At 39.4% G+C, this 16,103-nt stretch overlaps 1 pseudogene; it reads right to left on the reverse strand.

Moving 5' to 3' along the window:
- Positions 1 to 7,391: 7,391 nt before the first annotated feature.
- LOC128558052 (uncharacterized) lies at positions 7,392 to 13,006 on the reverse strand (annotated as a pseudogene).
- Between the last annotated feature and the right edge of the window lie 3,097 nt (positions 13,007 to 16,103).

Below are 16,103 nucleotides of genomic sequence, written 5' to 3' on the forward strand. Positions count from 1 at the left end.
CTCTCATCATCGAAGAAATTTTCACTGCATTTGCAGCCCCCGTGGCATGGTCATATACCAGCCTCTCCACACCCGTAGAATGTTTCAGTTGCTTGGCAATCTGTTCCCTCATATGAGGGAACCTCTCCCCGATTATCGAAGCAATGCGCTTTCTATTGTCAGTTGACGTGTAAAGCCCATAAAGGGCCCGCATGCCCGTCTCCTTCCACACATGGCGGAGTTCTCGGCATATCCGTGATGTAGAGAATCTTGTTCCGGTACAGGTCACAAATGAATGGGTGGCGGATGGAAAACGCCTTCTCAGGAATATTAACAGTTTTATAAGACACCTGTATTCCAATCTGTCGCATGGAATTTGAAAAGGGCCATTGTAGGCCGTCTTATGGTCCGATATACTGATAATATAGGAGGTATGGGCATCTTTTTTCACCTTTTTGGCATCCAATATCTAATTTATTGTCATATTAGCGATCGCCCCAGATCGGGCGCCACTATTCAAAAGCAATCTGGCAATTAGATGCCTTCTGTTAGAAATATTGAACGTAGTAACTTTCTCGGCCATCCCCTCCAAGCATTTTAGGGCTCCTTTATGATTAAAAAACTGATGCAGGTTAACTTTGGCAATCTTGGCTGCCTTTCGGCCAGCATTGACTATTCTGTCTTTTTGTCTCAGCTTAACAAGAGTTCTTTTCATCCCAGAGTGCGCAAGCTTGGAAGTTTGCACACTATGGGATGAAACATTCCCTTTCCCGACTAAGAAAGTATTAAACTTCTCAATATGAAGTATAATGCTGTACCCCCAAGAGGCGGACTTACGCTCGTGTTGAATACAAGATTCGATTTTATTAGAGTTTACTAAGACCTCTGGGTCATAAGAACCTACAAAAAGACAGTACCGTTGGAGAGCCCTTGCATACTCAAGGGCCTTTCACGTCCAGTGCTCCCACCCTGGAATGATTGGAGAAACTCAAACCAGTCATTAGTGAGATCGGAAAGACCAGACGGCATTTTACATGACCGTTTCAACCCAGTATATATAGGAATTGATATAGGAGAGGATAAAGGAGACATAGCATTGGAAGAAGGGTTACTGGAAGATATAGGGTGACGGGCTCGGGTTGTTGGTCTTGGTCTGGGTGATTGGTTTGATACTGGGGAAGGTTCCCTACTAATAGGGGGTCTTGGTCGGGGTAAATTGTCTGATACAGTGTGGTGTGATCTATCCCTCACAGGTTCCCTACTAATAGGGGATCTTCGTCTGGGGGATTTGTCTGATATGTGTGGTCTTCGTCTGGGGGATTGGTCTGATATGCGTGATCGTTCCCTCACAGGGGAAGGCTCACTGCTAATGTCCGAGTACACATCCGACCTAGCCACATCAACCTCCCATGTGAAGGAGGTGACGAGCTTGGCCATCTTGGATAACTCCCGTGACCGAGAAGATGTGCAACAGTGCAGATTTCTCAGGTGCACTTGCATTTCGGCCACTATTGCAGGACACCCCCTGATTAGACATACCCGGTATGCGGTACCCCTATAGGAAGTCTCCCCCTCAATCATGCAAAATTCCCAAACAATTTGCACCGGTATGTGGACCCTAAATCGTCCGTGTGAACTCTGGTGATGTGAGGTGTAATCCTCACAAAATCTTTCTTGCAAATTGGGCAAATAAAATTATTTCGTCCCATTTTGATCTGTAGAGAAAAACACCTCTTCTCTGGATGAAAACTAGAAAGAGACTGACTTTATCATGCAAAATCGAACAAGGACAGAAAAAGTTTGGTATCAAATTGTTGGTATGAAAGAGACAAATCATTTGGTATACTCGACAGCATTGTGCAGTCCTTGGTTCAAAAGATATTAAGATTTTGAGTTTGGGCCTCTGTTCAAATGGCGTTAAACATCAACCTTGTCCGATTTTCTTAATCATGGTCTCAAATTATTGGTATTAATGAGGCAAACACTTTGGTGTGTCACTTTTAAATGTGCGACTTCCGGTTCAAAAATTATAAGAGATTTTGCATATTCAGCTATCCGGTGTCATTTTGTTCTCAGTGTTTAATTTCTAAACCCTTCATTAGATTTTCCCTCATCGATGTGGGTTCGAAACCTCATTTGGGGCGTAGAATTCTTCACGTGAGGAAGCCATCCAGCTGGCTTACGGAAGGTCGGTGGTTCTACCCAGGTGCCCGCTCGTGATGAAATAGTGCACGGAGGGGCACCGGGGGTCTTCCTCCACCATTAAAGCTGGAAAGTCGCCATATGACCTAAAATTGTGTCGGTGCCACGTTAAACCCAACAAAATAAATAATTCATTAGATTTCCATTTTCTCGCTTATTATGTTTTGTTCTTACTAAGACGAACAATTTGATGTTACATTCAACCTTGTGCTAAATCCGGTTCAAAAGTTATAAGCGATTTTGCATATTCTGCAAAGTGGTGTCATTTCGTTTTCAGTGTTTAATTTCTAAACCCTTTATTACATTTCCGTTTTCTCGCTTACTATTTTTTGGTCTTGCTAAGACGAACAATTTGATGTTAATTCAACCTCGTGCTACTTCCGGTTCAAAAGTTACAGGCGAATTTGCATATTCAGCTAACATCTGGCGTTATTTCGTTTTCAGTGTTTAATTTCTAAACCCTTTATTATGAGACATATTGTTTTTGCCCTGTCCGTCCATACGTCAGACTTCATTTCCGAGCAATAACTGGAGAACCATTTGACCTAAAACCTTCAAACTTCATAGGGTTGTACGGCTGCTGGAGTAGACGACCCCTATTGTTTTTGGGGTCACTCCATCAAAGGTCAAGGTCACAGGGGCCTGAAAATGAAAACCATTTCCGATCAATAACTAGAGAACCACTTGACCCAGAATGTTGAAACTTCATAGGATGATTGGACATGAAGAGTAGATAAAAACTATTGATTTTGGGGTCACTCCGTCAAAGGTCAAGGTCACAGGGGCCTGAACATTGAAAACCATTTCTGATCAATAACTAGAGAACCACTTCACCCAGAATGTTGAAACTTCATAGGATGATTGTTCATGAAGATTAGATGACCCCTATCGATTTTGGGGTCACTCCGTCAAAGGTCAAGGTCACAGGGGCCTGAACATTGAAAACCATTTCTGATCAATAACTAGAGAACCACTTGACCCAGAATGTTGAAACTTCATAGGATGATTGGTCATGAAGAGTAGATGACCCCTATTGATTTTGGGGTCACTTGATCAAAGGTCAAGGTCACAGGGGCCTGAACATTGAAAACCATTTCTCATAAATAACTAGAGAACCACTTAACCCAGAATATTGAAACTTCATAGGATGATTGGTCATGAAGAGTAGATGACCCCTATCGATTTTGGGGTCACTCTGTCAAAGGTCAAGGTCACAGGGGCCTGAACATTGAAAACCATTTCCGATCAATTACTAGAGAATCACTTGACCCAGAATGTTGAAACTTCATAGGATGATTGGTCATGAAGAGTAGATGACCCCTATTGATTTTGGGGTCACTCCGTCAAAGGTCAAGGTCACAGGGGCCCCAACATTGAAAACCATTTCCAGTCAATAACTTGAGAACCGCTTGACCCAGAATGATGAAACTTCATAGGATGATTGGTCATGCAGAGTAAATGACCCCTAATAGCGATTTTGGGTCACTCTGTTAAAGGTCAAGGTCACAGGGGCCTAAAAATGGAAAACCATTTCCAATCAATAACTTGAGAACCTCTCGACCCAGAATGTTGAAACTTCATAGGATGATTGTTCATGCAGAGTAAATGACCCCTATTGTTTTTGGGGTTACTCTGTTAAAGGTCAAGGTCACAGGGGCCTGAAGATTGATAACCAGTTCCAATCAATAACTTGAGAACCTCTCGACCCAGAATGTTGAAACTTCATAGGATGATTGCTCATGCAGAGTAAATGACCCCTATTGATTTTGAGATTACTCCATTAAAGGTCAAGGTCACAGGGGCCTGAACATTGATAACCAGTTCCGATCAATAACTTGAGAACCACTTGATCCAGAATGTTGAAACTTCATAGGATGATTGAACATGCAGAGTAGATGACCCCTATTGATTTTGGGGTCAGTCTATTAAAGGTCAAAGTCACAGGGGCCTGGTCATGTAAAATCATTTTTTGGAAATAACTTGAGAACTACTTGACCTAGAATGTTGAAACTTAATAGGATGATTGGACATGCAGAGTAGATGACCCCTAACTATTTTGAGGTCACTTGATCAAAGGTCAAGGTCACAGGAGCCTGAACAGTGACTTGAGAACCACTAGGCCAAGAGTGTTGAAATTTAGCGGGATGACTGGACATGTCAAGTAGATGATCCCTATTGCAGCCAACCATCAGTGTCTCTTTGACTTTCGCTCCTGACCCCTATTGACTTCTTGCCTATAGGACTTAGCATTGGGGGAGACATGCGCTTTTTAACAAAAGCAATTTCTAGTTAAATTTCCGTTTTCTTGCTTACTATTTTTTGCTCTTGCTAAGACGAACAATTTGATGTTACATTCAACCTCGTGCTACTTCTGGTTCAGAAGTTATAAGCGATTTTGCATATTCAGCAATCCGGTTTTCAGTGTTTAATTTCTAAACCCTTTATTACATTTCCGTTTTCTCGCTTACTATTTTTTGGTCTTGCTAAGACGAACAATTTGATGTTACATTCAACCTCGTGCTACCTCGGAGGCTTCGGTTCAAAAGTTATAGTTTAATGAACATTCATACCATCGCATAACACATTTTTCTTCCTATATAAAGGCCTTCCCGTGCAAAGGCCCTGTATGTGTTTGTACTTTGTTTTAAATGGAAGGGGTAAGAAGGGGTAAGAGTGGTTTTGTGGCTCCTTCGATAAAGGGATCATGCACGCACAGACAGCCACAGCCTACTTGTAATGTTAGCATCTTCCCGTGCAGAGGCCCTCTATCTGTTTGTACTTTGTTTTAAATGGAAGGGGTAATAGTGGTTTTGTGGCTCTTTTGATAAAGGGATCATGCACACACAGACAGCCACAGCCTACTTATAATAATACAATCATCCCGTGCAAAGGCCCTCTATCTGTTTGTACTTTGTTTTAAATGGAAGGGGTAAGAGTGGTTTTGTGGCTCCTTCGGCACAGACAGCCACAGCCTACTAACCCTGCTTGTAATGTTAGCATCATCCCTTGCAAAGGCCCTCAAGTTATTGCACTTAGGGTTCTGTGGTGGTTCTGTGGTAGGGCCTTTATATAGGAGAGGGCTTTTGTATAGGATTGATTCCCATACAAAGGTCCTTGCCTATATAAAGGCCTTTACCCTAACCCTTAACCCCTTTCCCATATAAAGGCATTCCCTTGTGATAGCCCTAAAGTTATTACACTTAGGGTTCTGGTGTAGGGCTTTTATATAGGAGAGGGCCTTTGTATGTGATTTAAAGGCCTTTATATATGAATGCATTCTCATACAAAGGCCTTCCCGTACAAAAGCCCTCACTTTATTACACTTGGTTTTATTTCACAAGGCCTTTATACAGGAAAGGGCCTTTGTATGTGAGTTAGGGGTCTTTATATAGGTAATGCATTCTCATACAAAGGCCTTCCCATACAAAAGCCCTCATTGTTCCCATATAAAGACCTTCCTGTACAAAGGCTCTTACATTTTTGCACTTTGTGAGTTCTAGGGTTAGCTTCCTATACAAAGGACTTCCTATACAAACGCCCTCAACATATTACACTTCGACCTTTTAATACATGTCACATCAGCATGTTTAGTCATGGTTTCCGTCCATGGGCGTAACCTTGACCACCTCTATCACCCCTGACCCTAACCAGAGGCACACTCAAGGCCCTGTGCCCAAATTCACAGAGTAGGCGGGGTAAGGGGTAGGGTGGGAGGGGTAGTAAGGGGTAAGGTGGGGGTTGGGTGTCAGGGGGGGATACATGGCCTCCCACCCTAAGGGGCGGGGTCAATATCGCTCAAAAAAATGAGTTATGGCCAAATTCTCAGTAATACTTAGACTCTTTAACAGAACTATCTCTCATAAGTCCAATAAATGTCGAAAATTTACAAAGTCCCTGAATGAGTCCCTTTTTGGTGTGAGACCTTGACTCGAGGAGCCTGACCTTTGGGTAAAATTCAAGGTTGCTCAACCTTGAACTAAGGGGTATAATCCAGGGTCGAAGTTCAAAATACCGTACATAGGCCCATTGCTGTTAGGGTCACTTAGAGCAATGGTCAAGGTCAACTTGAGGCGGCATCATAAAGGGCAAGTGCGCCAACTTTCTGAAACAAGTTCGATAACTTTTATTCATCACAACAATGAGTTATTGCCCTTGAAAGTCTGCCCTGGGGCCACTATATAGGAAAAACAATTTGTAACCCCCTTGCAGACATTCAAACTTGGTTGCGTTTTATTGGACTTTTCCCTGGCCACCAAGCAAACGAGCCAGCCCGCGGGTCCGATGAAAGGTCAAGGACTTTTTTAATAAGAGGGCCTTTGTATAGGCTTTAAACCCTAACCCATCGTCCTACCCCTTACCCCTTAGGACCTTTGTATGGGAAGAGGAAACACCTGCATTTTTAAAACTAGGTCAGGCAGTGAACCGACCTAGGTTCCATTTTGGACCATTGGATGGCATCTAACACTTGGCATACCACCGACCGGTCCAGCTCCCTCACAACTGGGAACTAGGGTTTAAGATTAGGGTTTGAGTTTGCCACGAACTGCGACCTCGCAAGAAGGCAAACTAAATGCTATTGCTGCTGTAACATTTGGGGGCTCAACTCTGGCTGGTGTCTTCGTAAAATGCGAAGTCGGTGAATTTCAGGTATGTCATCCATTATTAGTTTTCTATAAAACCTAGTGTTTTTTTTTGTTCGTAACAAAGTTGATACAGCGGCAGGAAAAGCACTACGTGAAAAAGAAGACAACGTGTAAAATGGGGGATAAAGGACTCTACAGGTGGGGGAAAGAAAGGGGGACAAGAGGGGAAAAGAGGGGCAAGAGGGAAAAGTAAAATAAAATCACCATAAAACTTTCTAGATCTTTAATATTTAGATATATGTATATAGACCCAATATATGTTACTTCCCTCTGTAGCAATAACAAGAAATATCTTTCAAAAAGCTCGCCGGCGAATTGCAATAATACAAGACGTTTATAAGGGGTTCATACATTTTTGTTTTTCTATCCATTATCTATCATTTTGCAAATAGCAAAATTCAACAACACTAAAATGCATACTAAAACAATGTAAACAACTATCTTTTATTTTTTCACAAAAGTGTTTCGTAGAGCTCTTAAAACAGACGGTTTGGTCGAAAAAGGGGAATTTTGAATTCCTAGGAGTTCTCACAGAGGTATGGTGACTAATATATGCCATTTCCCATTTTCAAAATATAACAACAACTAAAATATAACTGAAATAAATGGTAAAAGTTTAGCAGTGTTAAGTCCAAAAAGTACAGAATATTCATTGAAAAGTAACTAATCCTTATTAATAATTCTTTCTTTCCATTGCTCAAGTGTTTCTCCTGACGAGGGACAATACCATCTTCCTTTTAACTGAGTGTGGCCAGTTTGTTTGGATTTGTACTTGCCACATTTTGTGCATTGATAATGGTAATTGTCCCCCATATAGTGGCGTTTCTTTGGTGGCTCACCGCGTTCATGTCGCTGCTCATCTTCTGTAAGCGCTCTTGCTTGCCTCCACTCTCGCTGGCGGGATGGCTGAACAACTGCAGAACACTCTTCTGATGGTTGAAACGGCGGTGGTGGGGGCGGTCTGGGTGGTGGTACAGTATGCTGTGGTTGTTGCGGATACCATGGCTGTTGCCACGGGTATCCATAATATGACCATGGTTGATAAGCCCATCCACTATACTGAGAATTAGGACCCATCCATCCTCCATACTGACCTGGTGCACCAGTCCATCCATAATCCTGACCTGGTGCACCAGTCCAACCCCATCCGCTACTTTGACCAGGGGCACCACCCGTCGCTGAATCATATGGGTCTTGTGCACCCGTGAATGAGATTGCCTGATTCGCTCCTTCTGTAGAAGCTGCAAGTGATGGGGCAGTGGCCATAGCAGTAACAGTTGTTTTTCTGCATCTAAAAGGCACCTCACCTTCTCTATTTGGCTGCTCTTCAAATTCCATTGTCCTGTGACCATGAGTCAATTGTTCAGTTTGTCGCTCCTTTGATTTCAGTAAAGGTTCCTTTGCAACAGATACCTGGGGTAGAAGTGCAACTCCCTGAAGCAACGAATCTCTGTCTGCTTTCTTCTGCTTACTGTTTAGCCTGAAAGACAAAATCGTTATCACACAAGAGGGCCATGATGGCCCAATATCGCTCACCTGAGTACCACTCCAGCCCTGCACAGCAGCCAAACAAATCCCTATGGCAGGATCAATTTTGACACCAGGGCTCATGTTATGAGTAAATTTGGTAGAGGTGTAGTACACAATGCTACATGTCAAATATCTAAGCTTTAGGCTTTTCGTTTTGGTTGCCATGGCCACATTAGTTCTGCATAGGACTGACTTTGTAACAATTGGGTACATGCAATGAACATACCTGTAAAGTTATGTAAAAAATTACCAAGTGGTTTAGTAGGAGATATTTAAATAATTTGATTACGAAACAGCAGACAACGACGCACGTCATACGGTCACAAAAGCTCACCCTGAGCACAAAGTGATCAGGTGAGCTAAATTGTTATCAAAAACATTAGTTGTTTAAAAATAACTCTCTTCACAACCTTACAAGCGGAAGGAATGACTGAAACTTCATATGACTTTAGACATAAGCAAATAACGTTGTCTTATATGGCAATGCTGATGAAATATGCATACACGCACGCACGCACGCAAGCAATGTTTATATGCAGGAAATTTGATCTAAAAGTAAGGCTGAACTATTATAACTTACCATGCAGACACGGTCGTTGTGTTTATTGTTACTAAGACCAGATTTGTATCATTCTGAACCTGCCTACTATCTTGCAGCAGCTGTTGGATATGGCTGTAGACTTTAACTATGGAATGTGGAATTGGCAAGGTCTTTCCACTGTTGTCTTTTGGCCTATTTCTGGCTTGCTCGAATTCTTTACTGAGATGCAAACAAACACACTCTGATATTCTATTGGAGTCTGGCTTCTGGGCTGCTTGGCCGTGTACCATAAAAAGTCTGCATGAAACACAAAATAACCGCATACATGTATGTAGTGTAATTTATCAAATATAAATGTCTCATGGCTTTAGAAAATCTTATACAACTTTGGATAACGTTAGGGGTTCGAGAAAATTGCGAATCGTTCCTGACAAGACGTTAATTACTGCCATTTCCAGGGTAATGTTTAGGGAAGTTTCAACACACCAATGCACATCAATTTATAGTCTTACTTATTTCATGGTAAATTTTCTTTTGTATTTGTGCAACACATATATTATTGATAATGAATGAAATACACCCCAGTTGCATGATCCATCATATATCATGAACAAAAATTCTACTCGTTCACATATTACTTTTGATTTTGATCCACTGTAGCTGAATACAGGATAAGTACAGGATAAGTTATCTTGTAAAAAATGAGCTTGTCTGCCTGAGGTTACCTTTCAGCGGCCTGTTGGCCCGGTGCTGACCCACTTTGCTTCCTAGAAGCCCTCCAAGGTCCATGCAAGCTACTCTTCTTCGACTTTTAACTATACTTTTGTGTCGACTTGTCCATTTGATTTAGTTTTCCATAAAGGCGTACAATCTCAGATGACTCGCTGATTGATAAAGCTGTTATTGACCTGTTGAGACCAACAAGGTAAGCGGCAAGATTGTCAACAGCCTCCCAGCCAGGATTACCTCTGGTATCATACCTTGTTCTCTGTAATCATGGTAGTTATTAGAAGGAGACTTAATTTTTCTTTTATTCATACAATCTTAAACACATACAATAAAACCAAGGAAAATTATGTGCATTTACTCTTATTCATGATCAATTGCAAATAACGTGGACACCCTATATTTAATGCAAACACTCGGACCATTAATAATGTTCAGCTGGATATCATTTGAGTTAAAACTAATAATGTTTTATCATATATATTTGCCATGGATGATTAGCATTAATTAATATCCAAACGAGCTTCATCAAATATTAGATGGACATGTGTCTTTATGTAAAAATCAAACTTCCCCGAGGTCTAACTTTAATTCTAGTCTTACGTTTATTAACGACAATAAAATGTTAAGAATAATCAATTCTGATAATCATATTCGTACCTGCTCTGCTGAGCCAAGTGGTATACTGCTGTCACTATCACTTCCATCTGATGGAAGAGGTATATCTTCTGTAGAGATAGAGGATGGAGATGCTGTTTGTTCCACTTGTGTTTGACTGATTGAAATTGGTTCTTTTGCTGGTGGACTGACTGGCCGTGTTGAATGACTTTGTTCTTTTGGTGGCGGACATACTGTTGGTACAACAATTATTGGCACTTGTTGTTCAGTTGTTGTAACAGTTGAAATTGAAACTGGTGTGATTGTAATTGATTGCTCTGATGGTGGAGTTTCTTGATGAATTTTTTTTGTAGTCCTTCTGTTGTAGTTGTGGACACAGGTATTAAGCCTTTAAATTTGAATGTTGGCTCAATATCGATAACTTCGCAGATAGTGACATCTAGAAGTTCATCCTCGGTATTTTCTTCAATCCGAGCTGGTAAAACAGCCCCTATCTCCTCTATCTCTGCAGAAAGTTCACCCTTTCCAGACTGCGAGAGCAAATATTCTACCGCTATACGTTCACCTGGAATTTTAGTCATCCCAAAATCATTTTATATCAACAGTACCTATAAATTATACTTTAAATAGATAGAATAAATGACAATGTGACCTCATAGGTGCATTTAAGATATAAAACAGGCTTCATTTTCATAAAAAATAAGCACATTTTTAAAAAGTTAAAGTAATAATAATATGTGTTTGTGAAACAGCTCCGGTAGCAACTCATTCAGAAGTTCACAAATTAAAAACTATGGTACAAACTCATCATCATGTCTTGTTAAAAGAAATGCATGTAAGAACATGAAAGGTATAAGTGTTACTGTTTATTGTGACCTTGTGTCAGAATGTGGATCTGGTTGGATGGTTTTTCACCTAGTTCACTCTTAAGAGAAGATGCCATATTACCTTCATGTTCTGGTTGGATGATATTTACTCGAGTTATTGCCCTTTGATTATTCAATAGTATACTATAGTACAATTCTTGTCCAAAGTATTTCTTAGTGTTTCTTTCGTGTTTCAGTTGGATGATTTTGCACTAATTTATTGTCCTTTGATTATTCAACAGTAGTATATTATAGTAACAATTTTTGTCCAGAGTATTTCTCAGCAACCACTTGTTGGAATTTAGCCATACTTCATAGAAAGCTTTACTGTTAAGAGGAGATATGCATATTATCTTCGTGTTTCAGTTGGATGATTTTTCACTGATTTATTGTCCTTTGATTATTCAACATTGGTAAACTATAGCATCATCACAGTCACAACCACTGCCTGGAATTCAGCAAGCAGTTTTTTTTACATCAGTTCTTACGTAATATAAGAACACTTCAGAAAATTGATTTCCCCATAAATTTGTATGCAGTTTAAGGTAAATTATATATCTAAGTTTCCTGATTGGGAAGTCAAATATCCACTTTGGGAAATTTTGAAATTCTTAAGTTGAATAAAAATTTATTAGGACTTAAAAAAAATCGGTAGGAATTTAGAAAAATCTTGGGCTCACAGTGGTGTGTTTTATTTAATGATACTATGCATATTATAAGTGGAAAGCAAAGTGCTATATTTAGTATTAAGTTTCCTGGATTGGAAGTAGGGAAAAACCCATAGATTGTTTCCCAAACGGGAAGTTTCACCAACTTGATAAAATAAAATAAGCTAAGTAGAGACCGTCATTTATATGACTAAAAAATTGTTGAAAAAGACGTTAAACCCGAACACACAGACACAGAATATGAAAAAATTCTTAAGTAGAAAAAAATTAATCCTGCATCCTGAAGATGGCTGTTTTTGAATCTCTTGCCTCTCACTGCTGTTATTTCAAACCCTCGCTTGGGAAGTTGAATTGTTTCATTTGAGGAAGTCATTCAGCTTGCTTATGCAAGGTTGGTGGTTCCACCCATAAAGCTGGCACCTACGGGCGTCCTCAACCATCAAAAGCTCGGAAGTCACCCTTTCCAATATGTATCATTTACTTGAATGACTTGCAGATGTGTAGTAAAATTGTATTGTCTGATGTTAAATAGTTTTGGCTGTCAACTGGCAAACCATTTTTAGCTTATTGCACTGGTCCTGGCGTCACTGTTGGTTAAAAGTTTTTGATGAAGTCAGATATCTCTGTTAAAAACTTTTTGATGAAGTCAAAGCTTTTGACTTGAAACTTAAAATAGTTATTTACTATCGAAGTCTACACCAGGAGAAAAAATCCCCATAACTTTTGATTTAAATTTTTACACAGTTATGCCCCTTTTTAACTTAGAATGTTTTGGTTAACGTTTTACAAAGTTTTTACTGGCAAAGCTCTAATTCAGAGTCAAGCCAGGGTTCATACAGAACTCTGTTACTCAATTTCCATGATATTTCCATCTTCAGTGATTTTCCATGATACAGTATTGTATCGCTTTTACATGAAATTAAGGCAAATTATTGCATATAACTAAATATTAAATAGATTCACCACTAGTACTGGTCTCAATTTTGGTAACAGGCTTAAAAAATAAGCTCAAATTGGCCGTCTTTTTATGTTCGTCGAAGTTTCTTTTATGGGTCGTGCCTTTCATGTGTGACTTTATTGCTGGCTCGCCCATATTTGATAAAACTATGATAGAGTCACAACAGTGCACAATGCTTTATTGAGATCGGTCTTGAATGGCTTCAACCACGCTTTATAGAGTTCCTTCCGACACCATTCGTAATTAAATTTGCAGTTTCCTTTAGATTTACTCATATTTCACGCTTGTCGTGGGCCTATTTACCGGAAATGTTGTCATAGCAACAGCTGGTGTCAAGGTAAAATACGCTGCTTGAGTCACATGTTCGTACTCAAAACTATTCGTACTTAGCGAAAACGCAAGTTCAGACATCTGTAATCAAAAACGACCTTCAGTACTCAATCTTTAAAAAACTTTCTTGAGAGAATTTTTCAAGGCAATTTCTAGATTTTCCATAATCTGTTTGGGATTTCCATGGTAAAATCTATCTTTTTGAAATTCCATGATATTTCCATGATAGAGTGATTTTCCAAGATATTTCCAGGTCTTTGCAAGCCCTGCAAGCTCTGAGAAAAGTCGAGCATGCTGTCTTATGGACAGCTCTTGATATTACATGATATAAAAATAAAATTTAATTAGTCATTTTTATAGTTTTGACTCTAGCCCAACAAAATATGGTATTGAACTTCAGACCTGTCATATAGTAGAAATGGACAGACAATTTATAGGATTCATGTAATAATATTGCTTTTTATACCCCCATAAAACAAGTTATGGAGAGATATTCTGAGTCTTCAAGGGACAGGTGGACAAGTTCATTTTTGGTACACAGTTAAAAGATCACAAGATATAGAAAGAGGATATTTCATTTACAATACATTATTTTTTGCCAGAGTTATTGCCCCCTTTTGACTTCAGCAAAATGTTGACATTAAATCTGATGCCTTGTGAACGGATATAGTCATTGAAACTATTTTTGACAGACAGGAACAGAAAAATCAGTGTGTAATTGAAAGTTCTTAAAACAGAAAAGTAGAATCCTACTATTGCAGGCTGTTCACTGATGGTAGTGGAAATGCTGCTACCGTTCATGCCCTCTAGCCCCAGAGCGAGCAAGAACTCAACATTTGCACAATCATGTTTCAAGAATTAAATTATATTTTCTTGTAATATGTGGACAAAAAATTGGCATTTTCCTGTTTGCTGTATAAAATTGGTATTGTTAATTGTATTACCGTATAACCCCGTTTAAACGCCCCCGGGGGCGATGCATTTTACGAAAAATTTGATCCAAACAATGTCAGTAACTCGTATAAACGCCCCCCTATTCATCCCAATTCATGCACTGACATATTAACCCGATACGTCATCGTATTGGGAATCTGTGTAAAGTCGCGCGCTGAGTGACGTGATCCGAGTTAAATTCGATCAATACTGTAGCGTTTATGAACCCAGATGTTTATGTGGATTTACCTGCACGTAGCATATTCAGTACTTACACACAGTAGATTTATTTGTGCCATGCCTGTTGACGTGTTTAAAAGTTTGTGTTAATAAAATGTGGGGGTTTTTTTTGAAATTCATTTGTATTGTTATGGAATTGTTATTATCTGGATATTATTGTGTTGGATCTAGGACCAATTTTTGAAGGTAAGATTTTTTTATTTTCCCCAAAAAACGTGGGGGGGCGTTAATTAGAGGGGGGCCGTTAATACGGGGTTATACGGTAGTTGTGTATTTTGCATAGTATAATTTTTTAGCTCACCTGTCACATAGTGACAAGGTGAGCTTTTGTGATCGCCCTTCGTCCGTCGTCAGTCCGTCCGTCTGTCAACAATTTCTTGTCTGCACGATGGTGGTTTCATTTATGATTTTATTTTAACCAAACTTGCACACAACTTATATCACCATAAGATCTCGGTTCCTTTCTTGAACTGGCCAGATCCCATTATGGGTCCCAGAGTTATGGCCCCTAAAAGGGTCAAAATAAGCTATTTTGAGCTTGTCTGCACAATAACAGCTTTATTTACAATTTGATTTTTATCAAACTTGCACACAACATGTATCACCATAAGATTTTGGTTCCTTTCTGGAACTGGCCAGATTCCATTATGGGTTCCAGAGTTATGACCCTGGAAAGGCCCAAAATTAGCTGTTTTGAGCTTGTCTGCACAATAGAAGCTTTATTTATGATTTGATTTTTACCAAACTTGCAGACAACTTGTATCACCATAAGATCTTTGTTTCTTTCTGGAACTGGCAAGATTCCATTATGGGTTCCAGAGTTATGGCCCCTGAAGGGGTTAAAATTAGCTATTTTGAGCTTGTCTGCACAATAGCAGCTTCATTATGATTTGAATTTAATCAAACTTGCACAAAACTTGTGTCACCAAAAGATCTTGGTTACATTCTTGAATCGGCCAGATCCCTTAATGGGTTCCAGAGTTATGGCCCCTGAAAGACCAAAATTGGCTATTTTGACCTTGTCTGCACAATAGCAGCTTCATTTAAGATTTGATTTTAACAAAACTTGCACACAACTTGTATCACCATAAGAGCTCGATTCTTTTTTATACGCCCCCAGGGACGTATTTTGTTATCACCTCGGTGTCCGTCTGTCTGTCTGTGTGTTGGTTAGCAATTTCCCTTCCGCTCTGTTACCTTTTGAACCCCTTGATGGATTTCAGAGAAACCGGACACAAATGTTTACACATTGAAAGGATGTGCAGAGCTCATGTTTTGGATGGCTAAATGCAATGTCAAGGTCACACTTAGGGATCAAAGGTCATGTAACTTTGTTTTATGTGAATATTGCTCTGCATTTGCGTTGTCTTGTGGTGCTCTTGTTTTTATTTGGCAGATCCTTCTTTTGTTTGCTTACAATATATTTTTTATTACTTCCCTTTTATGTTACTATAAATAGCTTATTTAGTCACTTTTTTATTATTGGCCGTAGGGAAAAACTGAGACCACTTTTTTGTGGTACAACATGGATGGTACCGCCAATTTTTAGGTGTATTTTGACATACCTGTACCTTGTAAGAATTTTTTCTTTTTGTTTTTGGCGAAAGCAGTGGTACTCAGGTGAGCGATATAGGGCCCTCTTGTTTTATTATGCGAGTGTATATACAGTGTGATATGCAGATGTATAAATTGTGTAATTTGCATCAGATATATAGTGTTAATTGCATAAAAGGTGTATCATGCGATTTGTATTTATTGTGTAAAATGGTAGTGTAAAATTGTGTATTGTGCAATTTGTATTTTGTATAAACTGTACAAAATGATGAGTAAAATTATCTATTATGCAAGCAATTTCTTTTTATTGTGGTC

The sequence above is a fragment of the Mercenaria mercenaria genome, chromosome 6, assembly GCF_021730395.1.
Source record: "Mercenaria mercenaria strain notata chromosome 6, MADL_Memer_1, whole genome shotgun sequence".
NCBI classification, from domain to species: Eukaryota; Metazoa; Mollusca; class Bivalvia; order Venerida; family Veneridae; genus Mercenaria; species Mercenaria mercenaria.